Raw genomic sequence first — 23,674 nt, forward strand, 5'->3', positions numbered from 1 at the left:
ACAACTGGGCTCATGGGCTGTGAATAGGCACCCTCTGAAATTTCCAAATCCCCATTTTTGTAAGAAGAAGAAAATGTGGTAAGAACAAAACCAAACAGATGATGACTTTTGGGGTTGGGAGGGGCAGGTAGGGACAGGTGGGAAATAACTTACTGGGAAAAAGGGAAAGAAGAGGGTTTTATCATCAAAGAGTAGAAAGGAGTGATGGAAAGTAACTCTGAATGGGGAGAGTGGACTCAGACACTGGAGCTGAGAACTTGGGACTTGATGTGATTTATAATAGGGTATCGTTGTAGGTTCTGGAAAAGAAGATAAAAGTGATAAGTTAGGATGACTGTTTCTTCCCTGGTAATAATATTAACCATAAGCATGCATTTAAAGGAAATAAGAGTAGAGGCAGGAGTTATCCAGGTCCATTTGCAGTGATACAGGTAGGCAGTGGGGCTCTAATTGTTAGCAGTGAGAATGATGGGGAAATGTTTTATCTAAGAAAAGCCAGAAAATTTGTAGCAGTTTACAGGTTAGAGGTGAAAGAGTGAAGTCAAATATGACTGTGATGTTGTGGGTCAGAAGAAAAGTCAAGCCACTAATATCAGCGTTGGGTAAAGAAGCCAGCTGGTGGGAGCAGTTGGGAAGATGAGTTCCTTTTGGGATTAGTTAGGTTTCATATGACAGTGGAATATCAGGTTACAGTGTTTATTGGCAGTTGGGAATGGTGGACTCCACATAGGTACGGGGTCAGGGTTCAGAGTGTAGCTTTAGGATGTTACTATAGTAGTAGAAGCAAGTAGATTTTAAAAAATGCCACAGGTTGAGGGGAGAAACCCCCAGTATGGCAGTATGAAGAAAAAACCCAGCAGAACAAAATGATAAAGGGGTGACTGATGGACAGGCATGAGGCCAGTTAGAGGAGTGCTGTGTTCTAAAGCCAAAATCAGGGCTTTAGGAAAGAAGGAGAGGTCAGTAGTGTGGGACTGCAGGGAAATCAGGGTAGGTAAGAACTCTGAAAAAGCCTTTGAGTTTAGCAAGAAGGAGGTCCCTAACTTTGTGTACAACTCCAGTGATAGAGGACACATTTAACCAAGCAAGATGGTTATCTGATGACAGTCACAACCTCCTCTAAGCACCACCTAGAGATGCGGGTCCCCAGAATCCCCACTGTTACGAATCACAGTTATTTTGGATCTATTCAGGAATAATCCCTTTCCCTTATTTTATCATTATATGCCTATTCCTAGTTTTTCCATTTAGATTCAGCAGCTGGGCTGCTCCAACCCAGTGAAGGTCTTGTCCCTGCTGTTATTGATTTACCAACATAAGCCACAAACGGTTAAACTGTCCTGTCACAACCCATGTTTTCTTTTTTTTAAAGATTTTATTTATTTATTTGACAAACCGAGATCACAAGTAGGCAGAGAGGCAGGCAGAGAGATGGGGAAGCAGGCTCCCCGCTGAGCAGAGAGCCCGATGTGGGTCTCCATTCCAGGACCCTGGGATCATGACCTGAGCTGAAGGCAGAGGCTTTAACCCACTGAGCCACCCAGGTGCCCCACAACCCATGTTTTCTAATGAAAAGTAAATATGTACCGAACAGTAAGTTTGGCTCTCCGTTGTCTAGCTTATTGGCAAGGACCCCTCTGTTACTTCGCGCTCTTACCTTTCCTTTCATGATAAGTTTTTATTGCTTGTATTTCTCATTTTTGCTTTCTTCTAGGACTTGTCTTAGATTAAGATTGACACTAGGTAAATAAAGAAGCATTCTCAGTAGAGAATAAAGGGGAGCTGGGGTCATAAGAAGGGTAGGATGGCAGTGGTGGCTCAGGGAAAGGGTTTTATGGAATTGAGGAAAAGATTGCACGGTTACTATCCTTAAAACCACAGCTCAGTTTCTAAGAACTCCATAAATGATGTTTGAGTGAGAGAGGAAAATCAACACACTTAATATAAGCGTGATGCAAAGTTAGATTCCTAAATTTTATTTGGAAGAATCACAAACCCTATAGCTCAGATAACACATTGGAGGAAATCCAATAAATACTACACCTGCCTTGTGTGGGAAAAAAGTGAAAGAGCAAGGTGAAATCCTTTGTAGTTTAAGTGGTGTGACTTAGTAGGAGGGCTGCATTTTTATATAATGATTGATTATTTGAGATACTGAAGACTATGAAAAAGAAGTTCTAGATGACAAAAAAGTAGCTAGTTACTGTGATATTTGGATATCTGAAACTTGGGAAATTGTGATAAGTACCTCTATAGAAAGTTATTCTGAAAAGATCTTATATGGCCTTAGTTTCTCTGAAGATTCTGTAACTTATTTTTGCTGAAATTATTTTCATAGGCTTTATTTCACTTAAAAAATTTTACAATAAGAAAAATTATTTAAAAAATTTAGATATATACTGGATTTATGTTTGGTCAAGTTAGTAATATACAATAAACAAAGGGTAAAGAAACACTTTTAGGGTGCCTGGATGGCTCAGTGGGTTAAGCCGCTGCCTTCGGTTCAGGTCATGATCTCAGGGTTCTGGGATCGAGTCCTGCATCAGGTTGTCTGCTCAGGAGGGAACCTGCTTCCCTCTCTCTCTCTCTCTGCCTGCCTCTCTGTCTACTGTGATCTCTCTCTGTCAAATAAATAAATAAAATCTTAAAAAAAAAAAGAAACACTTTTATAGTTGGTTAATTTGGTTAATTATGAATTCTTCAGATTTGTAATACTCTATCTTTAAATTTACTGTCCAAAAGGGAAAACACAACCAATTTGGGGGAAATTTATATTGGCAATAGGAAGGAATGTGTTTTTGATAAAACCTACATGTAGCAGTGCTAGAGTTTGGTACCTTTTTGTATTTTTGTAAGTAAACCTCAAAGATGAAGCTTAATGAAGAATAAGGTTAACTACCTTTGTATAAGTTATCTGGGCCCCAGTTTCTCAGTTTCTGATCTTTATTCTTAGTATTTCATTATTCATTAGCCTTTCTAACAAAGTACAGTGGGAAAGAAAAAGAAAACTCAAATTAGTCCTGATAAATATGTCTGGAACCAATTTAAATGAACTAATGGACACTGAAGCCAATAAAGAGAAACTTCAGAATTCCTAGTACACTATCTCAACAATACTATCTTCTAGACTATTGTTATACATAATATTAAGCATATAAGATTAAATACATATACTTTATAGTATATGAATATTGTTATATATGTACATATTGTTATACAGTTTAATTATTACTAATTTTAGTATAGTATATACACAAATTATACAGTACATATGTATTATAGTGTGTGTGTGTGTACCCTGTAATTTAAATGCATTGTTTCTCCCTTTAAGCCATGAGAATTTAGTTAAGTGGTCATAATTCAAATGAGTAAAATGCAACTAATCTTATCCGTAGATTTAAAAAAAAAAATGCAACTGACCTTAATGAAAACTTATTCCTCACATTTCTCAGAATCAAATCCTATTAAAGGAAATCTTTTGAGAAGATCAAATATAACTTCTTAATAAAAGTCAAGAGCACAAAGTGGAGTAAAATTAAACAAAAAGGGATGCTGTGATGGCTCAGCTGGATAAGTGTCTGCCTTTGGCTCAGGTCATTATCCCAGGGTCCTGGGATCAAATCCTGCATTGCACTCCTTGCTCGATGGGGAGTCTGCTTCTCCTTCTGCCACTTCCCCTGCTTTTGTGCTCTCATTCTCTCTCCCTGACAAATAAATAAATAAATTCTTTCAAAAAAAATTAATGAAATGATGAAAAGTTGACTTTATCATGTAAGTTATTTACAGAGAAATATTTTTATAGGCTTGTGCTTGTAACTTAAATTTGAAGCTCAGAAAGCTGAGTGTTGGGACCTGGGTGGCTCAGTGGGTTAAGCCTCTGCCTTTGGCTCAGGTCATAATCTTGGGTTCCTGGGATCAAGCCCCACATTGGGCCCTCTGCTCAGCGGGGAGCCTGCTTTCCTTCCTCTTTCTGCCTGCCTCTCTGCCTACTTGTGATCTCTCTCTCTGTTAAATAAATGAAATCATAAAAAAAAGGGGGGGGGCGCCTGGGTGGCTCAGTGGGTTAAGCCACTGCCTTCGGCTCAGGTCATGATCCAAGGGTCCTGGGATCGAGTCCTGCATCGGGCTCTCTGCTCAGCAGGGAGCCTGCCTCCCTCTCTCTCTGCCTGCCTCTCTGCCTACTTGTGATTTCTCTCTGTCAAATAAATAAATAAAATCTTAAAAAAAAAAAAAAAGGAAAAGAAAGCTGGGTCTTCCTGCTAGCCAGTACAACAAAATGTGATCATCAGCTATGATAGTTTTCTTTACTTATTGATTGATTAATACTGTAGACATTTCTTGCTTCACCACCCCTAAGCTAGTTCTGTATAAGGTACAGATTTGTAGGCAGCATCCCTCTCACCATGCCCCACAAGAACTTAGAGTTTTAGGTGATATAAGACAAGTTTACAAATAATAACATAAAATGCACTATGATGGCTACTAAATGTAGAAGTACATGCATGAATGAGAACCAGAATGTAAACAACTAGTGTGGCATGAATGTCCAACCTATCAGATGAGATGCCAAGCCATGAAAAACTGACCTGGCTGTCCCATTGCAGAAAAGCAGAATGTCAGGACTGGTTATGTGTACTGTGCTATAGGACTGCATATAATTTGTATAATTTAGTGATGTGTTCACCTGAATAATAATATATGGTACTAAACTAGTCTGTCATCAGTTTAAAACAGAACAATATTCTAACATCATGAATTCTCCCTAGACTCTCTTCAAGCGGAAGTTGAGATAAGCTTAGCAACACCCATGTGTGCGAAAAGCCTTGAATGAATGAATGAACTCATATTCTCATATGGAATCACCCATAAATGTGAAAGGAAGGTGTGTATTAAGCAGGAAGAAAATCCTAGGGACACTGCTGGGCCTAGGATCAGGGCCAGCTGGGCCACCTTGCTTCTGTAGTTCTGTCCTAAAACATTTTTCTTCACACTATAAGAAATGCTTTATTTCATTTTCCTAAGTACCTAAAACACTCAACTAAACATTCATTTGTGTTAACAAGCATTATCTTATAATCAGAAAGTAAGAGTGCAGTGTTTACCTAAATGTGATTGAAGGCCCATTGGAATGAGATTGCCATGGTGGTGGGGGGTGGGGAGCCCTAGAAATATGCCTTTTCAACAAGTATCTTAGAAAAATCTAAGGCACATTAAAGTTTAATAATTACTCTCTCTCTCTTTTTAAGATTTTATTTGTCAGGGAGAGAGAGCACAAGCAGGGGGAGCAGAAGGCAGAGGGAGAAGCAGTCACCCCACTGAGCAAGGAGCCTGATGTAGGGCTTGATCCCAGGACCTGGAATCATGACCTGACCTGAAGGCAGAGGCTTAACCAATGAGCCATCCAAGTGTCTCAAGAGTTACTCTCTTATTCTAAATAATAATGAAATTGCTTTCTTTCCAGTATCTAGCTAACAAGAGTTGCAAGTTAGTGAATTGTTCTGTTTCTTGTTGAAGGATTAGGTAATTGTGTACTTGGAACATTTTTGGTAGGATTAGGGCCCTAGTAGATATTTGTGCTGGGGGATTTGGGACAGAATGCTCTGGGCATAAGATGTACCCAAATACGGTTTATCTTGAGGACCTAGGGAAGGTATTCTCTCTCCTATGTTGCACCAGAAGTTTTTGCAGCCACCCAGAATTCCAGTTAGAACTATATTTACTCATTCTGTGGGCTAAGTCAGTATTTGTGGCTTTTCTAGAAAACTAAGCATCCATTATACTTTTGTTTTGATGGAATACTTTGAATTTCCCAACAACTGAAATATAAATCCACTTTAGAAAGTGCATTTCTATTTGTGCAGTTTCTTACAGGTTGGTTTATGTAGGTGTTGAAATATAGGCTTCTTCTTGCCTGACGTCCATGCGGATGTGGCCAGTGCATCTTCACTTGGGGCTGTAGTTTCCTTTTTATCCACTTTGTTCTTTCTTCCTGTGATGTCTGAATTCTCATCTTCTGCATATACACACATATTCACACAATTTCAGCCTCTCTTCTACCACCAACTTTTCCTGGTCCTACAACCATATTCAGGATATTTTTGTGTTTGAAATAAATTTTTCACTCTACCACCTTATATCTTCCTCCTCCTATAAATAAATAGCTTGAGTAATAGCAGTATATAATGGGAGAGAGCCCAGAAGTCATTTGACCTGAGAGATGAACCCAACTCTTCTTTGGAAAAATTTCAGAGCTTCAGTCTTCACAACTGGACCAACTCTTGGGGGTCCCTCCAGCTTAAACCTTCCTCAAGGATAAAATTTTTGTACATTTATGCTAACTAGTTTCAGTTTCTCCTTAACACTTAGAGACCTACATTTGATTTTACCACTCAACAGTGCAGTATACTTAAAAATTTCCAAATTTTGTGCTAGTTTCAGAATTCATTAGTTTTTTCTTCGTTTTAATTCATTTTAACTGTTCTCACACTGGAAAACTAGTTTTCCTTTGTGGCTTCTTGCACACTACCAATACTAGCTGTTGGTTTAACATCCTTTGCTTTGCCTATCTTTCTCTCGCCCTCCGTCTCTTCCTTCCTTCTTTTCTTAGGTTGATTTATTTATTTGAGAGAGGGGTGGGGAGGGGCAGAGGGAGAGAGAATCTCAGGCAGACTCTGCACCCAGCCCAGAGCCTGTCATGGGACTCAATCCCACAACCTTGAGATTGTGACCTGAACTGAAACCAAGAGACATTGCTTAACTGACTATGCTACCCAGGTGCCCCTCTTTTCTTTCTTTTTAAAAAAAGTATTTTATTTTATTTTTTTAAGATTTATTATTTATTTGACCAATCACAAGTAGGCGGAGAGGCAGGCAGAGAGAGAGGAGGAAGCAGGCTCCCTGCTGAGCAGAGAGGCCAATGTGGGGCTCGATCTCAGGATCCTGGGATCATGACCTGAGCCGAAGGCAGAGGCTTAAGCCGCTGAGCCACCCAGGTGCCCCTTAAAAAATATTTTAAAGTGGAACTCTTAGATATACAGAAAAGTAGAGATATATAATTAATATCCCTGTACTACCACAAAAATTACCAACATTTTGCCAGTTTCTTAATACCATTTTTTAAAGAAAAGTCATCTTTTTCTCATAAAATAGTATATATTCACTTTGGAGGATTTAAGCAAAGGAAGAAAACCCAAGGAAAAATATGTGTGTGTGTTTTTTTAAATAAATCCCCTCAAATCCAACCACACAGATGTATTATAATAATCACAGAAGTAGTAGTATTATCAGATATATTATTATATCAACATCATTCCAGATATCTTTTTTAGGCGTGTGTGCAGGTGAAATGCTGGCTCTGGCTGACTAGCTGGACAGATAAACAGATACAATTTTACAAAATTGGTCATTTACACTACCTGTAAATAAAAACATATTCAATTTAGTTCTGCATGACTTTATGAGGCAAAAAAGAAACTAAAGTGAAACTGAAGAGATTGTAGAACTTCAAACAAATGTTTATCTGCACAGATAGGTTTCTTAAGTGAGCCCTTAAATTATGAAAAAAGATTATGAAAAACATGAAAAGGTTGGAGTTGTTCTTTTTTTAAAAAATTTAGACAGTCATACTTTTGGGCCGTATTAATTGACTCAGCAGAACCTAGGTTCAGCGACCAGACCACCAGGTTACTCAACTCTGTGTCTTGGTTTTCCTCATCTGTAGAAAAGGATAGAGTTGTTGGGGAATGTAAATGAGTTGATAAACATAAAGAAGCAACTGTATGATAAGCATTCAGTAAACATTATTTATAATTATGCCTTTATATTTTAGAGATTTATAATATTTACATTTTTCTCTGTAGTCCTGTTATTCTTTCCATATTTGAATGGATTCTGCCCACCCCCAACCAGTCTTTTTAAAAGGGCTTCTCTATTTCTGAATTTTTTGATTCATCTATATAATTGCTTGATTTTGTTACCATATAATTTTTTCAAGAAAGCTGATGTTATATTCCCTAAGTTCTCCCAGTTTTTAAAGAGGTATTTCTGCTGCGTTTGTCCTTGAGCAAGATCTCTAGTTAGGTATAATATTCCTAGGTTATACTTTGTTTCTTTCAAAATGTTACATTAATTCACATATCATTGAATGTTGCTTTAGAGAACTCTGATGCAGCCTGAATTTCTTCTCTTTTGCATATCATTTGCTTTTTTGGGAGATTTTAAAGTCTTTTAAATTAATATTCAGGAAATTAACTCTTTTTACATTGTATAAATTTACTGTTTTTTGATTGATAGTCCTGGGAGTTTTGACTCATAGAGTCATGTAACTGCCATCAGAGTAAAGATGCAGCTTTACTCTAACCCTAAAACATTTCCTTGTGTTTATTATTTCTCTATTTATTCTCTGTATTTCTCTATCTATTTATTTATTTATTTATTCTCTATTCTCTCTCCTTAGTTCTCTAACCCTAAAGCATTTCCTTGTGTTGTGTTTTGTATTCACACCTTCTTCCAAATTCCATTCCCTGGCAACCACTAATATGTTCTCTCTTTATAGCCTTGCTTTCTTCAGAATGTCGTAAATGGAATCCTGTAGTATGTGGTATATTTTACTTAGCATAAGCATATTTGAGATTTATCCATGCTGGAATATCAGTAGTCTTTGTTTTTATTGCTGAGTAGTATTTCATTGAAAGGATATGCCATAGTTTGTTCATACACTTATTTGTTGTAGAACATTTGGGTTGTTTACAGTTTGGGGTGATTATGAATTAAGTCACCATAAACATTTGTATATAGGTTTTTGTGTGAAATTTTTCTGGATATATTTAATTTGCCTTCTGTGACGTTTCTTTCTCCAGGTAAGATCACATTTGGATGTACTGAGGCTTGAACTTCAACACACAAATTTTTTTTAATTTTTAATTTTTTATATACATATATTTTTATCCCCAGGGGTACAGGTCTGTGAATCGCCAGGTTTACACACTTCATAGCACTCACCAAAGTAACATTTACAAGTCTTAGTGACAAAGAGAAAATCCTGAAAGCAGCCCGGGAAAAGAAGTCTGTAACATACAATGGTAAAAATATTAGATTGGCAGCTGACTTATCCACAGAGACCTGGCAGGTCAACACACAAATTTTAAGGGGATTCAGTTCAATGTATAACACTTGATTTTTCACTTATACCACAAATATTATCTGCTACATGCCAGGCGCTAATCTAGGCACTAGGAGTAGTGAGGCTCAGTTTCTTTCCTTTTGATGGATGGAAAGATAAGAATTAATAAACAGACATTTGCAATATGATGCAATAAGTGCTGTCACAATTTATTATGAGTACACCTCCATGAGATACCTAATCCTGACTGATTAGATCAGGGATGACATCTCAGAGGAAGTGATGTTTATGCTGGATCCTTCCCAATAGGATGCAATAGTTGCACAATTGTTCTCCCTCCTTCCAAACCACACCCTCAGTTACCCAGCCCTGGACTCTGCCACCCAGTTAATCTTTCCAAGCACCACCTTAGTTAAGACATTCCCTGGTTGGGAAACCTCTAATGACTCCTCATCATCAACAGAACTAACTCCAAAATAAATTCTTTATTCTGGCTTTTGATGCCTCCATGATCAAGTACCACCCCTGGAATCTACCATTCCTATTTTGACCTTTCCTTTATTCCCCTCCTTAATTCTATGTATTATCAAATAGAATATCAAATATCAAAATAGACTAACAAACATTTTGGAAATATACCAGAAGCTCTTCTATAATAGCATGCAGGCAGGATTTTTGTTTTGTTTTCTATTATATCACTGGCACCCAAAACTGTGCTTGACATGTAACAGATTCTTAAGAAAATTGGTTGATATATATGCACCCAACATAGAATTACCAAAATATAGAAAGCAAATATTAACAGATAAAAAGGGATAAAATGACAGCAGGGGATTTTGACATCCCACTTGATCAATGGATAGATTAGACAGAAAGTTAGTAAGGAAATATTGGCTTTGAATGCACATTAGACCAGGGAGACTTAGTAGATACATACGGAACATTCCATCCAAAAGCAGCAGAATTCACATTCTTCTCAAGTGCATATGGAACACTTTCAGGATAGATCATGTTAAGCCACAAAACAACTCTCAGAAAATTCAAGATTAAAATCATATCAAGCATAATTTCTGACCACAATGATATGAAACTAGAAATCAGTCACAAGAAGAAAACTGGAGGAGTCCCTGCGTTGCTCAGTTAAGCGCTTGCCTTCAGCTCAGGTTGGGATCAAGCCTCATGTCAGGGTCTCTGCTCATTGCAGAGACCCTCTCCTCCCCACTCATGCTCTCTCTTTTTATCTCTCTCTCTCTCAAATAAATAAAATCTTCTAAAAAAAAACTGGAAAACTATAAATACTCACAGATTAAGCAACATGTTCCTGAACAACTACGAAGTGATAGAAATTAAAAGAGAAATGAAACACCTAGAATGAGCAATCTACCAAAACTTCGGGATACAGCAAAAGCAGTTCTAAGAGGGAAGTCCATAGCAATACAGGCCTACCTCAAGAAAAAAGAGAAATCTCACACAATTTAATTTTATACTGAAAGGAAGTAGAAAAAGAACAAATCAAGTCCAATGTTAGTAGAAGGAAGGAAATAATAAAGATTAGAGCAGAAATAAATGAAATAGAGACAAAAAGCCAACAGGCTAGTGGAACTAAGAGCTAGTTTTTTGAAAAGATAAACAAAATTGACAAACCTTGAACTTCAACAAGAGAAAAAGAAAGGATGCACATTTAAAAAAAATCAGAAATGAAAAAGAAGTCATAACTCATACCGTAGAAATACAAAGGGTCATGAGACTATTATGAATGATATACACCGACAAATTGGGTGGTCTTGGAGAGATAAATTCCTAGGCATTTACAGTCTTCCAAGACTGAAACAGGGAGAATAGAAAGTCTTAATAGAGTAATTGCTTGTAAGGATATTGAATCCTTAACCAAAAACCTTCCAACAGACACAAGTCCAGACAGCATCACTGGTGAATTCTACCAAACATTCAGAGAAGATTTGATACCTATCCTTCTCTAACTCTTCCAAAAAATTAAAGAGGAGGGAAGGCTTTCAAACTTATTTCACAAGGTCAGCATTACTCTCATACCCAAGCCAGACAAGGAATTGCAGGTTAATATCCCTTATAAACCTAGATGCAAAAATTGGCAACAAAATATTAGCAAACTGAATTCAACAATAACTTTAAATGATCATACCTGTGATCAAGTGGAATTTACTTCAGGGATGCAAAGATGGTTCAGCACCCACAAAGCAATCACTGTGATACAGCATATTAACAAAATGAAAAATAAAAATTATATGATCATCTCAGTAGATGGACTAAAAGCATTTGACAGAATCAACATGCTTTTATGATAAAAACTCTCAACAAAGTGGTATAGATAGACTATATCCCAGTATATAAAGGCCATATATTAAAAACCTATAGTTAAGGAGCTCCAGTGGCACAATTGGTTAGCGCGCGGTACTTATAAAAACCTATAGCTAATATCATACTTAATTGTGAAAAGCTGAAGGCTTTTCCTTTAAGGTAAGTAACAAGACAAGAGTGTTCACTATCCCCCTTTTATTCAACATATATTAGAAGTCCTAGCCACATCACCTAATCAAGAAAAAAAAATAAAAGTCATCCAAATTGGAAAAGAGAAGGTAAAACTGCCACCATTTGCAGATGACATGATACTGTGTATAGAAAACCCTGAAGACTCCACTAAAAAACTATTAGAAGTGATCAATGAATTCAGTAAAGTTTCAGGATACAAACTTAATATGCAAAAACCTGTTGCATTTCTGTACACTGATAATAAAGTATCAGAAAGAGAAATTAAGAAAATGTTACATTTACAATCGCATCAAAAAGAATAAAATATGTAGGAATAAATTTGACCAAGTAGGTGAAAGATCTGTACACTGGAAAGTATAAGGCATTGAAGAAAGAAATGGAAGGTTTCCTGAGCTTGTGGATTGGAAAAATTAATATATTTAAAGTGTCCATACTATCAAAGCTATCTCCAGATTCAGTGCAGTCCCTATCAAAATTCCAGTGGTATTTTTCACAAAACTAGAGCAAATAATTATATTTGTAGGGAACCACAAAAGACCTTGACTAGCCAAAACAATCTTGAGAAAGAACAAAGCCAGAGCTATTACACACACAGATTTCAAACTATACTACGAAGCTATAGTAATCAAAACATTATGATACTGGCATAAAAGCAGACACATTGATCAATGATAAAAAATGGAGAGCCCGGAAATAGACCCACACCTGTATGTTCAAAGGAGTCAAGAATATATGATGGGGAGAGGTGAATGGCTGGTGTTAGGAAAACTGGACCTCTATCTTAAACCTTATACAAAAATCAACTCAAGATGGATTAGAGACTTCAATATAAGACTTGAAACCATAATCCTCCTAAAGAAAACATAGGCAGTAAACTCCTTGACATCAGTCTTAGTTATGTTTTTGTTGTTGTTGTTGTTCTGACTCCAAAGGCAGGGAAAACAAATGCAAAAGTAAACAAATAGAACTGCATCAAACTAAAAAGTTTCTGCAGGGGGCACCTGCGTGGCTCAGTTAGTGGAGCATCCAACTCTTCATTTTGGCTCAGGTGGTGATCTTGGGGTCCTGAGATTGAGCCCCGTGTTGGGCATTTGCTCAGTGTTGAGTCTGCATCCCTTTTCCCTCTCCCTCTTCCCCTCCCCTGGCTCTGTCTCTCTCTCTCTAAAATATATAAATCTTAAAAACAAAAAACAACAACAACAAAAAACTTCTTTGGAGTGAAAGAAACTGTCAACAAAATGAAAAGGCAACCAACTGAATGAGAGAAGATATTCACAAGTCATATATCTGATAAGATATAAATATCCAAAATGTGTAAAGAACTCATACAACTGAAAAAAAACGAAAATCAATTAAAAATGGACAGAGGATTTGAATCGATATTTTTTCCAAAGAAGACACACAAATTGCCACTCGGTACAAGAAAAGATGCTCAACATCACTAATGATCAAGAAAATGTAAATCAAAACCAAATAGATATCACCTTACACCTATCAGAATGGTTGTCATCAAAAAGACAAAAAATAACAAGTATTGGCCAGGATGTGAAGAAAAGGAAATCTTTCAGTATTGTTGTGGGAACGTAAATTGGTTTGACCATTATGGAAAACCGTAAAGGTTACTCAAAAAATTAAAAATAGAGCTACCATATTGAGTGCTGTGAAGTGTGTAAACCTGGTGATTCACAGACCTGTACCCCTGGGGATAAAAATATATGTTTATAAAAAATAAAAAAATAAAAAAAAATAGAGCTACCATATAACCCAGCAATTCTACCAAGTATTGATCTGAAGAAAACAAAAACACTAATTCAAAAAATATATATTGACTACAGCTTCATTTATCACTGTGTTGTACATCTAAAACTAATATAATATTGTATGTCAATTATAGCACAATAAATAAAAATCATATCCAGTAAAAAAAAAAAAAAGACAGATATGGAAGCAATCAAAGTGTTCATCAGTGATCAACGGGTAAATGGATAAAGAAGATGTGTGTGTGTGTACCTTGAAGGTGCTATGTTAAGTAAAATAAGTCAGACACAGAAGAACAAATGCTGCATAATAGCACTTATATGTGGAATCTAAAAAACAAAATGCAGACTTACAGATACAGAAAAAAGATTGGTCATCGCCACAGAAAGGGGAGTTGGGGGTGAAAGGGGTGAAGGGGATTAGGGGGTACAAACTTTAGTTATAAAATAAGTTGCACTGTATTAACTTTGTAAGTTGACAGAAGGGTAACCAGATTTATTGTAACCATCACACAATGTTTAAAAACATCAAATCACTATGTTGTACACCTGAAACTAACATAATGTGGTATGTTACCTTACCTTAAGAAGTAAGGTAAGGTAACATACTTCTTCTTTACCTTAAGAAGTAAAAATTGATCATTCCGGGGCACCTGGGTGGCTCAGTGGGTTAAAGCCTTTGCCTTCGGCTCAGGTCATGATCTCAGGGTCCTGGGATCGAGTCCCGCATTGGGCTCTATGCTCAGCAGGGAGCCTGCTTCCTCCTCTCTCTCTCTGCCTCTCTGTCTACTTGTGATCTCTGTCTGTCAAATAAATAAAATCAAATCTTTTTTTAAAAAAAATCGATCATTCCTATCCAGTAAAAAGAAAAAAAACCAGTAATATTAGTTGAGAAAACAAATGAATGAGTTTTCCCTTGGAGATCCCTCTCCTTGCAGTACGTGTCCCTCCTCTCTGCCAGGTGCCTGCATTTTTGCCTATTGAAATCTTATTCTCAAAGCTCAGGTCATGTATCCTCCCCTCCAACAGGTCTTTCTTCCTGGTCGCATGGGCCAGAAGTAAGCCTTCGTTCCCAGAAGCTGTAGTACTCTCTGTCAGCTGTTTTCCAGACCCTGTGTTCTGCTTTGCATTTTAGATATCTGTGTAGGCATTTCTTTTTCCTGCCAAATCGAAAGTTATTTGAATTGAGGGGCCTTGGTTTTAAAATAATATTGTATCCTGCTCAGCACTTCCTTGCACAATGACATACCTTAGTTTGGAAAGAAAATGAATGAGGGGAATATGGCATTCATTGGAACAAAGTGGAGAAGAAGGCCTAAGGAGTGGGGTATCTGGTCTGGCCCTCTTGCCTTGCCTTGACTTCCTTTTTTCTTCTGTGTTTACCACATTTCAGAATTCCATCAGCAGATATTTCTTGAGCGTCTGTTTTACTCCAGACATTGTTCTAGAACTTGGGTTACAAACAGGAGTGAAAGTGTCCTTGAGGGACCCCTTACTTCTTCAGACAGAGAATCAAGTCCTGTTGGTCCTGGTGGTCACTCCCATCTGTATACAGTTTTTTGGATGCTTGTCTCAGAGTTACTCATCCCATTTTCTAGGCTCTTCCCACATGTGGAGGTTGCGGGCAGGGATCCCTCTTTATTGTCCTGTTCCCTACTGCACTGAACTTAGCAGCTTCTTTATTTACCCCAAATGTTCTCTGCATCTTCTCTAAATTTGCTTGATGTTTCCAGAGATAAATGCTGCATTGGGGCCAGAGACTTGGCAAGGATACTAATGGGTCTACTCAGATTGGGAGGCCCTCTGTTAGCACAAGATTGAGGGTAAGCACAATAAATAGCGTGCTTTAGCATTGTGCTAAAGGTTTACATGACTTCCATTTCCTGCTGGAGCCTGTTGCTAGGATCACTGGTTTCTTGTCATAGTAACATGTTGAAGTTGTTAAATGAGCATCTAAAGTTTACCTGCTTCTTTGCTCTTGAGTACTGATAAAGTTGCAGAGCTCAAGCCAAACAGAAATGTAACCTGAATTAGTCTGGTGGATCTTGCGTATATAGTGTTGTATTTTCCAGAGGCATCTAATATTAAAAAGTCCCTGTATTAAGGGAAAGTAAAGAGTGGAAATCAAGATGAAATAATGGAATAGTGAGGAATGGAGTGGATGGTACTTGTTTTGAGATACTTGTTTTGAGGTCCTGCTTGACATGGAAATTACAACTCTTAAACTTGATGGTGAAAAACAATCTGAGGGGTTTGAAGTGGCAGGGGGTGGGAGGTTGGGGTACCAGGTGGTGGGTATTATAGAGGGCAGGGATTGCATGGAGCACTGGGTGTGATGAAAAAATAATGAATACTGTTATGCTGAAAATTAAAAAAAAAAAACTTGATGGAAGGGCAGTTCTGAATCTATCCACATAGAGTATTAATATGTATTACCATGTCATTGTTATTGGGGGTGAGAAAGACCCATTTTACTTAAACATGCTGTATACCAGTCAGGAAAACATAAGTTCGTGGAAGTGGCATAACAATTATCCTTTTGAGTTCAACCCTATGCTCTCCTGTGTTTATGAATTTAGAGTGTGTCATCTGCATCATTAAAGAGACTGTGGCACAAGATAATTCTAAATAGCAGATATATCAAAGTCACTAGAAAGTCTTGTGTGGCTTGCTTAACATAGTAACCACGTCTTACTTAAAGCACTTTTCAGCAGGACAAGCAGCACTGAGATGGATGGGTTCAGTCTCAGAGCTTCAATCCACATTAGAAATGTCACTAAAGAGTAATCTGTTCAATGCACACTTTCAGCAGACATTGTTTCTCAAAGCTAAACCCCTTCTTCCTTGTGGGATAACCACTCTTGGCTCTTATTTCAGGCTCCTCTTCCTCTCTGAAGACCTGTGCTTCCACATGTTACTGTGGGGTTGTGGTAAACACAGTACCAATTACCCTAAAGAAACCAAAGGGGTCCCCATCATTTCTCAGTGCTTGGCTTAGATATTGGCTTGGGATGTACCTCTGGGAAGGGACATTTCAAGGGCTTCTGGGGAGCATTGGGAAGGCATTTTGAAGCTCCTAAAAAGGAGACAAAAGACTCCTTTACTGGTCTGGATGAAGGTGTATGAGAGTGTGATCTTTGGAACGATTGCCACTATCTTTTTCCACCAGAATAACAAAAGAGATAATAATCAACTCAGAAGACATTTCCCTGTCTTTAGATTCTTTTTCTAGAACTCATCCTCTTACTGCTTAAGCCACTTCAAATTGAGTGTTCTCTTACAGACAAAAATCTCTTCCCTGGTACCATAACATTCCTATTTGCAAAACAAAAAGTCAGATAGGTTTTTTTTTTATTTGATATTTGTGGTTAGTTTTGTTTTCCTAAAAGACAAGACTTATATTCTCTGTGAGGAGCCTGCTTCTCCCTCTGACCTTCTCCCATTTCATGCACTTTCATTCTCTCTCTCTCTCTCAAATAAATAATTTGAAAAAAAAATAGGGGGTTAGTTTCCTTATATCTTGGGTGTATGTGCTGACTAAAAGGTCTCCCAGATTTCACATCTCTTATGGGATGTTTTGCATCACCAGAGAAAACTTACCAGTATTGATTGCACCTACTGTTACTGCCCTTCTTGACCCAGATGTCTTATCATAGCCAGGTGACTTTCATTAACTGGATCCTTTGTCATGAGTTTTATGCCATTTCCTCATGTTGTGGGTGTTGTGTCTCAGAATGGCTGATGCAGCCTTGAGAAAGGTTCCCAAACCTAGCCCATCATCAGAATCTCCCCAAATATACTAACTGAATCTAGATTTCTCTTCAGCTAATTTTGATTTTCAACCACGTCTGGCAACCACTGAGATAAGGGATAGGGAAAGGAGAAAAAATGTAGTGACCTGATTCCATACCTAAAGTAAATGGTTTCAAACCTCAACTGACAAAGTCAGCTACGTAAGAACAAAATTTCATTTCTTTACAGCTCAGTTTTTATTTTTTAATAAAGGTTTATTTTGGGGGGTGGCAGGAACCTATTTCATGCCATTCTAAATAGGCTACTCCCCCACTTCATCCCCCTCAGCAAGTTAAAACAAGCTTATGTAAGATCATGTTACTTGGAAGGAAGAGCCCTTTAGTCCTTGATGTCCTTGGTCAACATTGCTCTCCCTGAGACATCCAGGGTCCCATCAACTCTTTGGCTACTTGTCCCCGCAGGTCTATGCTGTCGCTAGCTGCATGACTGCTTCATTTTCTACAGCTCTTCTGCAATTCTTCTGGGTCTGTCAAGGATACTCAGAAGTGTTTCTGTGGCTCCTGCTCCATGCTAGAGGAAGAGAAACTCTCTATGCCAGCCTAAGGCCCCATCAGCAACCTGTTCCCCCTCTACCCAGGCAGCTGAGCCTGACCATTTCTGCCCTCTCTTCCCTTAATCCTGCCTGACATCTTGCCATGGCTTCTTGCCCTTCTCTTTGAGGTGGGTACTAATTGCTTTCCCTCCAACTCCTCCTTCATCAGTCCCAAAACTAGCTCTTCTATGCTAGAAGACATAGAAACCTCAGATGTTTCCTCTCAGATCTCTTGTGTCCTCGGGTTCTTCTGTATGGCTAAAGTGCCTAAACTTTCCTAATTCTAAAGCCAGGATAAGACTTTCTGTTTCTCTTCTGCTATTCTGTTTCATTCCCGAAGCAATTTATACAACCTAGCTATGGAATAGAAATGGCAAAAAAATTCGGGGGGATTGATAAAGGAAATCCTAAGAAGAAACAGATATATACCTTAAAATGCAAAATCCTGTATGGAAGGTATGTCAAACATGTATTTTTGCTTCTGCAGTGTGTGTGTGTGTGTGTGTGTGTGTGTGTGTGTACATTCACACATACCTGTATGGTAATTAACAACATTGAAAATCTGTTATTCGAAATCATTTTTCACTGAGTCTATTTCAGGTTCTAAATTCACTTTCTTTTAATTGGAGTTCATAGTAGATGATAGAGAAAAAGATTTAAACTAATATGCTGGAATATATACATATAAATGAGTGTTTCCTCAGTTACCTCAGGAATACATTTATTCCACTAATATTGCTATGACTCTAAACGTTTCCGGATTTTTTTTTTTTGAAACTCTCTTAAGGTTATGAAGTATAAGTTGAAAATGTTAGTAGTAAATCATAAGTAAAATTTCTCCATTGCCATGCTTCTCACCCCACTTAACAAGGTGGAGCTCAGCTTCATCCATTTTCCTTCAGAATCATTCTTTTTTTTTTTTTTTTAAGATTTTATATATTTATTTGAGGGAGGGGCAGTGAGAGCATGGAAGAGAGAGAGGGTAAAGCAGACTCCCCACCAAGCAGGGAGCCCAATGTGGGGCTCAGACCCCGAGATCATGACCTGAGCCAAGGCTAAACACTTAACTGACCGAGCCATCCAGGCACCCCAAGAATCATTCTTAACTTATGATTGGTTATGACCTGACTTCTAGATGTAGTAGACAAAGATTTTTTACCCCTTAGAGCTATTTAAATGACATTCTGAAAAACTCTAAGATCATTTTGTGAAGAAAAGCTTAAATTTTTTTTTGAATGACAGCATCACTGAAATAAATGTATAATTGCGAAAGTAGTAACTCTGAACCAACTGCTCTTATCTGGATGAATAAATGTTGGTTGTTTGGTTTAAATTGGGGATTCTCAACTAGGGATTGGCAGTTGGTCAATTTCTCGAAATTTTTTGGTTGTCTCAACTTGGGAGTTCTGGCATTTAGGGGGTGGAGGCCAGGGTTGGTGCTAAGCAGCCTACAGTGCTTAGGACAGCTTCCTACACCTAGCAATTGTCTGTCCCCAAATGTCAGTACAACCAAGGTTGGGAAATCTAGGTTTAAACAAATAAGTTATTATTTTATAGTCATTCCTCACATTTTAATATGCTTAAAAGTTTCTGATCCCATTCCCAGCCTCAGTCTAACTATACCATTGGGATGGAGCAAACTCAAGCACCCAAACCTTCTGTCCTCATGACCTTCTCGAGGTTTTCTTTCCACTTATGTACAGAGGATGGGGGTGGAAGGGGAATCTGGATCCAGGGAGGAAACAGGTGGGGCAGGGAATACACAGGAAACCTGCAGATTAATATCTAAGTGGAGGTTTCCCTAGCAGTCTTTGATTTCTTCCTGAGATTTTTACATCTTATCTCAGAATTTTTTCTTCTGGAGACTCCATGTGAACTCTGGTTTTCCAGCATCATTACTCAGAGAGATGCTGTCTGACACTTTTCACCTGAAGACCTTTTACCTCCGTGTAGCCCGAGGTCCCAATGCCCTGTTCTGACTCACTACTGAACCACCCCCCCTCCCCCAATCCTCTTCTGATGATTCAGGGTTGAGTTTTCCTTTTGCTTCGTAAGCTGGCTCTGCTTTTCTCCTTTGTAACACTGCATTTGAAGGCATGTTTCCCTTATCAGTTCTCCAATGAGAAATTATGATTTCTATGATTTCTAGCTTGATTTGCCCTGCCCTTCTCTCATTCTTTGCTTTGTACAGGGGTGAAGTTTCAAACCACCACCTCTTTATGCGGGCAGACTTGGCTTTCCACAGAAAGGTCAGCTGTTTTGTTCTTACCCTGCTAGCCTCATTTCCACCATAAACCTCCATCCCTATGCTGGTACCTTCCTGTAGCTCCTTTTGTGTCCCTCAGCAGATGTGTTCTTGTAGGTTTGTTCCTGATGTCTGATTTCCAAAGCAAAGATCAGTGGGAGCTCAGAACCTTCCAGACATCCAAGAGAAAGGGAAACCATATGGCCTTGCTCCTGGATCATGACATGCCCTAGGAAAGCCAAATGCTGACTCTACCACTTCTTTCCCCCAGAGAAGATGTCCTGTATGTATTTTACAGGGTGTGGATAAATCTCTACACATGAGGATTGACCTGGAAATGGTGGGCCATGGTTTTAGATTTCCTGGGCTCCTGCTAGCTACTTCCTATCACAGGCAACTCTAAAGTCCCATCCTCATCTGGGTGCATTCCACCAAGAAACTCTTTCAGATGAGTTCCACTTTGCAATGACTGTTAAGATAGCTTTGAGCCAAATGGATGAAGTGATCAGATACCTCAAGCATATTGTCTGTGTTCTGGTGTTCTATCCATGCTGCACTGACATAAGCCACTTATGTCTTTGAGTAATCTCTAGGGAAGCTGCCCATGGGAAGGGCCTTCTGTTGGCAGCAGGCACATTTCCCACATTTGAACTTGACATCTTTAATGTGGACCTAATGAAGCTAGTCTGGGCAGTTTAACCCTCTGTGTTACCAAATGACCCAGTCACCATGTGATGCTGTCAAAAACAAGGAGAATTCATGGGTCAGTTATAGGTAGTGGAATTCTTGTACCAGTCTTCCATCAACAAGCTCCTGTTGACTGCCACATAGTTTTGAGGCCTTTGGAGGTGGGCCCCTCCAGTGCCTCCCTTGTGTCTTCCCTTGATGGAGGTGTAGTCATCTGTCTACTGTTTTTGAGTTTTAACTCTCTGCTTCACCTACAGGAGAACCCTGATTTTTGTGTCATTACTAGCCCTGAAATCTTATGCTAGTAAGCATTTTAAATTGGCTATTAAGGTCCCAGTTCTGCTATTAGCTGGAAGATATCTCTAAACCTTCACCACCTGGAGTAAATTTCTTCTCATCTCTATGTACCACTGTCTAACAGTCAAGTATCCGTGTTAAATCATGTTGTAGTTAGGAGTCAATAAGATGCCCGACTCTAGTCTAAGAATAGCTCTATATCTTTCAGAGGACAACCCCAGGCTGCCCCAAATTCAGTTGTTAACAGTTTCCCAGATCAATCCCTACAAGGTAATATTGGCATCCAGTCCAGTACTGTCCAGCCTAGAAAATTCTTGGCTGTGTGGTGTCACTTTTTCTTCTTCTTCTTCTTCTTCTTCTTTTTTTTTTTTAAAGATTTTATTTATTTGACAGAGAGAGATCACAGGTGGGCAGAGAGGCAGGCAGAGAGAGGGGGGCAATCAGGCTCCCTGCTGAGCAGAGAGCCCGATGTGGAGCTCGATCCCAGGACCCTAAGATCATGACCTGAGCCGAAGGCAGAGGCTTAACCCACTGAGCCACCCAGGCGCCCATGTGGTGTCACTTCTAATAAGGCTAAAGGATCAGGTTTTCTTTTCATGCCCCATCCCTACATAATTCTGCATACTTCTTCTTTCTTCTGGGCCCACAGGTGTTAAAGACGGTTGGATTTCTGGTTATATACAAGTAAAGGATCAATGAAAGAGTCCATACTCCAGGAGCTTGGACTAATGGATGCCTTTCCTACCTCACCAGTGCTCCATCTCTCACCCCCCTAGAGAACATCTGCTCCTGCTTCCCATCTAGTATGAGTTGCGTGCTCGCTTCGGCAGCACATATACCATCTAGTATGAGTTGCTCCTCTGACTGCCTTTCCCTTCTCCCTTCATTTCAAACTTGTGTAGTGTTTGGGTTTAGAGAAACCAGCTCTGTTTAGTGTCTGTGAATGTTTCTAATCTGCATTAATCTGTGGTTTCTTGAGTTTTTGTGCTTTTGGAAATTTAGGGAGAGGAAAATGTCCTGCGTGGATTGAGTGGGGGGAAAAACAGAAGAGGAAGGAATTCCATGGAAAACAGAATAATAGTTTGAAATGTAACCTCACCATATACCATATATAATTAGAATCTTAGTTTGGAGTAATTTAAACGGCATTATTTTGGGAGTTTATAAGAATAATGGCTCGAGGTCTGTTTTACCTGCAGTAAAGGTGCCTGTACAGGTAAATAGCTTTTAGCATGGTCTAAACACTTATAGCAGGGTACTTGGATGCTGCTGCCAGTTAGATGTCCAGTTGGTGAGATCAAGCCCCACACTGGGTTCTGCACTCAGTGTGGAGACTGCTTGAAGTTCTCTCTCCCGCTTTCTCTGCCCCTCCTGCTTTCGCTCAGGCTCTCTAAAATAAATAAATAAATCTCTAAAAAAAAAAATAAAAATTTTTAAAAACACTCAGAACAAAATAGTTGGAAAACATCAAGGGAAGACTCAGATATAATTGGACATTCCAGTTCTTAAAACAAAAGCAGTAGAGCTTTCTCTAGATTTGTTGCATAAAATGCTATTCAGCTCTACTAGATAATGAGTTTGGCCAGATGCTTTCTGATTAAATTGGCAAAATTTATCTCTGCAAGTGATGATGTCTGACTTTGATGAAATGTCCATTCTTTATTGGATTCTGTGCTCTAAATGTCACAAGTATATATTATCTCATGTGGTCCTCAAAACAACTCTGAGTTACTTTATTTTATCTTGGTGGGTTGTAGAATCACCATTTTCCAGATTAGGAAATTGAGCTTTCATTTTGTTCAGGGTCATACAGCTGTTAAATGGTGAGATCCAAACCAAGGCTTTTGTCATTGTAGAAGGGAATCCATAGGGAAGAGCTCAGGCTGACTCCAGTAAGACCCTGGCATCACCACAATTCTCGAATCTGAACTCAGCTTGAGGAGGTAAGATGTACCAAAGCCATGCTGAGATACTTCCCGGAACTTGGAGAGATCCTCTGGAGGGGATGGACCCTTGAGGAATTAAGATAAAAATCTCTCTTTTGTCTGTATGTGCATTTGTGTATGGATGTTTAAGTAGGTTGGTCCAGCAAAGGTGCGGCTGATCCTATTCCTTTATTTTCCCTTTGAAATATTTCAGTTCTTTATTTTTTGGATAGGTAATGTATTCACATTAGTTAAAAACCGAACAGTATGAGGTCTGCCTTCTACCCCTTCAGCCTACTTTGTACCTCATTCCCTTACCAATGGATATCTTTGCAGAATTTGTTTTGTGCTAATATAAATAAATGCAAATTTATATTCTCACTGCTTTCCTCCTTTCTAATATAAAAATTTTTTCATTTTAAAATTATGTAACTTCCTTTGTTTTTTTTTTCACATAGAGATTTATCTTGGATGACTTTCCATATCAGCACATGGAGAACTTCCTCATTCTTACTTAAAATAGCATAATATTTCATGGTGTAGATGTATTATCATTTATTAACCAGTCCATTTTTATTAGACATTTGGCTTGTTTCCAGTCTGTTGCTGTTACTAACTGATGCAATGAATAACCTTGAATATGTCATTCTGCATATGTGCATGTGTATCTATAGGATGTTTCTAAGAATAACGTTGCTATAAAAAAAAATGCGTTTATACTTTCTCCTACCAAATTGGCATTACCAAGGGTCATTGCACTCCCACCAGCAA

The 23,674-nt window shown here is 38.5% G+C and overlaps 1 protein-coding gene across 2 annotated transcripts in view; it reads left to right on the forward strand.

The window, feature by feature from the left end:
• Window positions 1-23,674, forward strand: part of ELOVL7 (ELOVL fatty acid elongase 7) — a 78,493-nt gene that overhangs the window by 26,263 nt on the left and 28,556 nt on the right. Inside the window, exon 2 of one of the 2 annotated variants that reach the window (XM_013052322.2) lies at window positions 22,835-22,921. The exons of the other annotated variant lie outside the window; for it this stretch is intronic. The gene's annotated coding sequence lies outside the window, so the exon portion shown is untranslated. The remainder of the gene's footprint in view (window positions 1-22,834; window positions 22,922-23,674) is intronic. 2 annotated transcript variants of the gene reach the window in all.

Source organism: Mustela putorius, unplaced genomic scaffold, assembly GCF_011764305.1.
Source record: "Mustela putorius furo isolate JIRA1106 unplaced genomic scaffold, ASM1176430v1.1 tig00000145_pilon_pilon_pilon, whole genome shotgun sequence".
Taxonomy (NCBI): Eukaryota; Metazoa; Chordata; class Mammalia; order Carnivora; family Mustelidae; genus Mustela; species Mustela putorius.